The sequence below is a fragment of the Lissotriton helveticus genome, chromosome 8 (assembly GCF_964261635.1).
Source record: "Lissotriton helveticus chromosome 8, aLisHel1.1, whole genome shotgun sequence".
Taxonomy (NCBI): Eukaryota; Metazoa; Chordata; class Amphibia; order Caudata; family Salamandridae; genus Lissotriton; species Lissotriton helveticus.
In genome coordinates, this window is record NC_136069.1 from 231,027,461 (window position 1) to 231,033,110 (window position 5,650).

Here is a 5,650-nt window from a genome sequence, read left to right on the forward strand (position 1 = left end):
CAGCTAGCTGCGTTCTTCATCGACGCGCGAGCCGAGTGATCCACCGCCAAGAGTTACAGGGAACTTTTCAAAAACGTTTGCCCACCTGCAGGGACGCAGGAGTGGCGTGAGGATGGCGACGCCGTCCATCCGCAGCCCGCGCGGCGAGACGGCCCGGGCGCCCCGTTCAAGGCTTCCCCTCTGGGAGTCAGACTGCACCATTGGTATAAAAAAAAAACATTGCCAGGCGCTCGGCCCGGGAGTCCCCACCCACCCGCCCGCAGGAGAGGAATGGGGGCTCCCGGTGCGACAGGAACAGGCAGCTCCACAGCTGCCGGTCCCTCCCAGGGCTCCAGGGCTCCAGGGTTCCAGTGCTCCAGGGCTCCAAGGCTCCAGGGCTCCAGGGCTCCAGGGCACCGGGGCTCTGGGGCTCCAGGGCTGCAGGGCTCCGGGGCTGCATGGCTCCAGGACTCCAGGGCTCTGGGGGCTGCAGGGCTCCGGGGCTGCAGGGCTGCGGGGCTCCGGGGTTTCAGGGCCCGGGACCCATGGAGCCATCCCGGGGTACTTTGCCACACCGCGGGCCGGAGGATGGAGCCCTGGACGCCTGGGAGGTGTTGTCCGGGAACACAGCCCATCTGGTCCCCGGCAGGGAACCGCCCACCCGGGAGGGGTCCCAGAGTACCTTGTCCCTAGTAATCCAGAGGAAGGCTACCCCTCTTTCTGGGAACAAGTGCGCACCGCACGGCTCAGGGGACCCTAGGCGCGAACGTGCCCGACCTCCTGGAGCCCTGCCTGGGATCCGGGAGGCGAATGGCACCTCATCGGGACTTCCAGGGAAGCCCGGCCATCTGGTCGCCCCATAGGAAAGCTTTGGGCGCGACCAGATGGCCGAGGCGAGAGGGGCAACCAGATGGCCGGGACCGACATGACGCCAATCTGCCTGCCCCGAGCCTCCGCGGGAGGGCTCCCGCTTGCCCTTCCAGGGCTCCGAGGCCGCAGGGCTTCGAGGCTCCAGGGCTCCGAGGCTCCAGGGCTCCAGGTCTCCAGGGCTCCAGGGCTCCAGGGTTCCAGGGTTCCAGGGCTCCAGGGCTCCAGGGCTCCAGGGCTCCAGGGCTCTGGGGCTCCAGGGCTCCAGGGCTCGGGGACTGCAGGGCTGCAGGGCTCCGGGGCTGCAGGGCTGCGGCCCTCCAGGGTTGCAGGGCCCGGTACCCATGGAGCCCGTGCCGGGTACTTTGCCATGCCGCGGGGCGGAGGAGGGAGCTCCGGACGCCTGGGAGGTGTTGCCCGGGAACACAGCCCATCTGGTCCCCGGTAGGGAACCGCCCGCCCGGGAGGGTGTCGGGCATACCCTTGCCCCTAGTAATCCGGAGGAAAATTACCCCCTTTCTTGTAATCCGTTCACTCGAGGTGACAGAGGGGACCCAGGGCGCAAACGTGCCCGACCTCCTGGAGCCCTGCTTGGGATCCAGGAGGCGAATGGCACCTCATCGGGACTTCCAGGGAAGCCCGGCCATCTGGTCGCCCCATAGGAAAGCATTGGGCGCGACCAGATGCCCGAGGCGAGAGGGGCGACCAGATGGCCGGGACCGAAATGACGCCAATCTGCCTGCCCCGAGCCTCAGCGGGAGGGCTCCGGCCTGCCCTTGCAGGGCTCCGGGGCTGCAGGGCTCCGGGGCTCCGGGGCTCGGGGACTGCAGGGCTCCGGGGCTGCAGGGCTCCGGGGCTGCAGGGCTGCAGGGCTCGGGGACTGCAGGGCTCCGGGGGCTGCAGGGCTCCGGGGACTGCAGGGCTCCGGGGGCTGCAGGGCTCCGGGGCTGCCGGGCTCCGGGGCTCCAGGGCTCGGGGGCTGCAGGGCTCAGGGGCTGCAGTGCTCTGGGGCTGCGGGGCTGCAGGGCTGCAGGGCTTCGGGGCTCGGGGGCTGCAGGGCTCCGGGGACTGCAGGGCTCCAGGGGCTGCAGGGCTCCGGGGCTGCAGGGCTCCGGGGCTCGGGGACTGCAGGGCTCTGGGGCTGCAGGGCTCCGGGGCTGCAGGCCTCTCGGGCTCCAACCAGGCCGGGGAGATCAGGGAGTCTGCCCAGGCACGAGGGACCCCTGTCCCGGGCACACGGACCCTCAGAACACGCCCCCGTTTTCCATTATTTTATTTCCAAAATTCTGCGTAGTGTGCGTAGTGGCATTACGCAAACTACGCCCAGCCCTAATTCTGGTACGCTGTGCCCCTCTTCATTTTATTATTAAGACATTTAACATTCCATGAGAGTGCAGTGATCTGTTCAGGTAGTTCTGTCACAGGGTTTGGTAAGAGGTGCAAAAGTAGTGAGTGCAGACAAGCAATGCAGTATGAGTATTGCATAAAAGCTTAAACTAACTAAATCAAACCAACAGTGTTAACATCGGAGCATCCGTGGGCCTTAACAACAACTTCCCCAACTCCACACTTTCGTCCCAGAAGCATCTGGTGTCCTACAGCAACCAAAAAACTAGTTGGTAGTTTAATTACCGGAAACCCATCCTGCCCGAGCCTAATCAGTGAGTAAAGGATATAGTGGTGCTGACACTGAAGAAAGAAATAAGCGGCGGTTCAGTTGTTAGCAGTGTGGAGGTTCTGGAGCAGTATGTTTCCAGGAGGTGATGATAGCGACGTATGCTCTGCAGGGTCAAGGAATTACAGAAGAGCATTGCTGGGACGGTCTTCTTCCGAGTCCTATGGTGGAGTACCCTGTAGGTTCAGTCGCGTTGAGCGTGGGTGACCCCTCCAGAGTTGTCCCTGGGCATTGTCACTTTGCATGGCAAACGACCACCAAGGTGGGGGCAGATTGATTGCAAGGAGAAGTTGTTTAGTTGCCCAGGTTGCCATAGGATCTCAAAGAAAATGGATTTAGAGTTGCAAATCAATTTAAGCTTTGCTGGGAACAGACTGGGAAAGGAACAAGGGAACCCTACTCACTTGGAGCCTATGTGAAGGTATTTAAGGTATGTGCAGTTTCTTTGCCTTGGCATCCACCTCAATCACCCTAATCCCTATCGCCATTGTGCATTATCCTTATCAGAAATTAGTTCTAACTATTCCGCAGAGCCATTGTTTTTTGTTAAATTGCTGGGAACAGAAGCATAGATTGAATCCCCGGGGTCCGAAAGTGTTGTTTGACCTTCTCACAGGACCTAAGCCTTTGTTGACCCAAGGAAATGTAGTCTTGGAATTATGTGGCCGGGAATCGGAGGTGCCCTGCCGTGCAGGCCTTCGTAACTATTGCATCCCTCTGCGTATAGTTCAGAAACTTTGCAATCCTTGGGCGAGAGGAAGCACCCAGAAGGGGCTTATATGCCAAGGAGCAGTGAGCCTTTTCCACAACAAAGCAGGAAGAAAGTATTGATGCAGACATCCAGGTAGCCATCCGGGTTTCCAAAAACTGCTCAGGTGAATGGCATTCCACTCCATCAGGGAACCTAAACAGGATGAAGTTTACACCAATGGACTCTAAATCAGTGTCTTGGTTTGAGACTCCAGGAGCTTAGATTTTCTGGGAGAGGTGCATGACCATCGTTTTAAGTTCCATTACTGTGTCTTCTAGTGCGGATACACAACCCTCCGCCTCAGTTATCCTATCCACCACCCCCATAGATCCAGGTGAAGAAAGGTGACCTCAACACCTACTTTGCAGAGTTTGGAATCAAGCACCACGCACAAGACTTGGATGGCTCACAGGGTAGTATCCGTGGGGTCGGGGTTCACATGTATTGCTGACTGACTAGTTGTTTCTGAGACCCCTTGTGCTATGGATGTTGGGGATGTACATATGTCAATTTTGGCATGGGTTTGGGAGGTTGAGGGTTTGTGCCCCCCATGGTGGTGATGGTCTTTCCTCCCCTACAGCAAGGGCACTGGGCCCGCAGCAGACACCAGTCTTCCACATTGGGGATTGTCCAAATCCTGATCAACTTGCCTCGCAGAGAAAGTACCAGCAGCCAGTGCCCTCAAGAACTGGGGTAGGCATGCACCAGTTAGTACAGGATGGATAATGGAGGTGTGGTACTCCAGCTGGAGTAGACACCAGATGTTTCTAAGTAGGTGGTTTCCATCCTGTCACTGACACAGATCTGAGACCGGGACTAATTGCGGCCTGCACATCCCACCATAGAGGGCTCATTCCGCCTCTGAGAGCACTGACTGGGAAAATCCAGCACCCACCTCCAGGGCCCGGGGGAAGCCGTTCCATGACCCACACAGTCACCAGTGGGGCAGGGCCTATGTCATGGCATGAGCCCACGTCTCCTCCCGCAGCTACAGTAGGGCTAGCCGCAGTCCTTAACAGCGCCCCCGTACTCCAGGTCCGACACCACAGTCTGCCAATGTGGGGAGTCACCGTTGGTACTATGTGCCCGGGGTGCCCTCCAGGGCCCTCTGGAATTGTCTCCTCCCCCAAAGCAGTCTGAGAGTTGCAGGGGCCGCAGGTGACACACTGCGGTCGGTGTAAGGGGCCGTCACTCTGTCCCAATTCAGCAAATCATGCGCCACCTCTCCTCTGGCGGCAAGAGTAGGGCTCACCCACGGTCCATGGCCGCGCCCCCGCACTCGAGGCCCGACACCTCAGTCCACCCATGCAGAGAGTCACCAGTCACGGTCAGCCCACCAGGGCTTTCTGGAGTTCTTTCTCGGGCTCCAACCAGGCCGGGGAGATCAGGGAGTCTGCCCAGGCACGAGGGACCCCTGTCCCGGTCACACGGACCCTCAGAACACGCCCCCGTTTTCCATTATTTTATTTCCAAAATTCTGCGTAGTGTGCGTAGTGGCACTACGCAAACTACGCCCAGTCCTAATTCTGGTACGCTGTGCCCCTCTTCATTTTATTATTAAGACATTTAACATTCCATGAGAGTGCAGTGATCTGTTCAGGTAGTTCTGTCACAGGGTTTGGTAAGAGGTGCAAAAGTAGTGAGTGCAGACAAGCAATGCAGTATGAGTATTGCATAAAAACTTAAACTAACTAAATCAAACCAACAGTGTTAATAACGGAGCATCCGTGGGCCTTAACAACAACTTCCCCAACTCCACACTTTCGTCCCAGAAGCATCTGGTGTCCTACCGCAACCAAAAAACTAGTTGGTAGTTTAATTACCGGAAACCCATCCTGCCCGAGCCTAATCAGTGAGTAAAGGATATAGTGGTGCTGACACTGAAGAAAGAAATAAGCGGCGGTTCAGTTGTTAGCAGTGTGGAGGTTCTGGAGCAGTATGTTTCCAGGAGGTGATGATAGCGACGTATGCTCTGCAGGGTCAAGGAATTACAGAAGAGCATTGCTGGGACGGTCTTCTTCCGAGTCCTATGGTGGAGTACCCTGTAGGTTCAGTCACGTTGAGCGTGGGTGACCCCTCCAGAGTTGTCCCTGGGCATTGTCACTTTGCATGGCAAACGACCACCAAGGTGGGGGCAGATTGATTACAAGGAGAAGTTGTTTAGTTGCCCAGGTTGCCATAGGGTCTCAAAGAAAATGGATTTAGAGTTGCAAATCACTTTAAGCTTGGCTGGGAACAGACTGGGAAAGGAACAAGGGAACCCTACTCACTTGGAGACTGTGTGAAGGTATTTAAGGTATGTGCAGTTTCTTTGCCTTGGCATCCACCTCAATCACCCTAATCCCTATCGCCATTGTGCATTATCCTTATCAGAAATT

The 5,650-nt window shown here is 57.6% G+C and overlaps 1 non-coding gene across 1 annotated transcript in view; it reads right to left on the reverse strand.

The window, feature by feature from the left end:
- The window catches only part of LOC144774560 (5.8S ribosomal RNA), a 154-nt gene extending 99 nt beyond the window's left edge, over window positions 1-55 (reverse strand). The window contains exon 1 of the ribosomal RNA XR_013600358.1: window positions 1-55. This exon is cut by the window's left edge and continues 99 nt beyond it. This is a non-coding gene — a ribosomal RNA (5.8S ribosomal RNA).
- Between the last annotated feature and the right edge of the window lie 5,595 nt (window positions 56-5,650).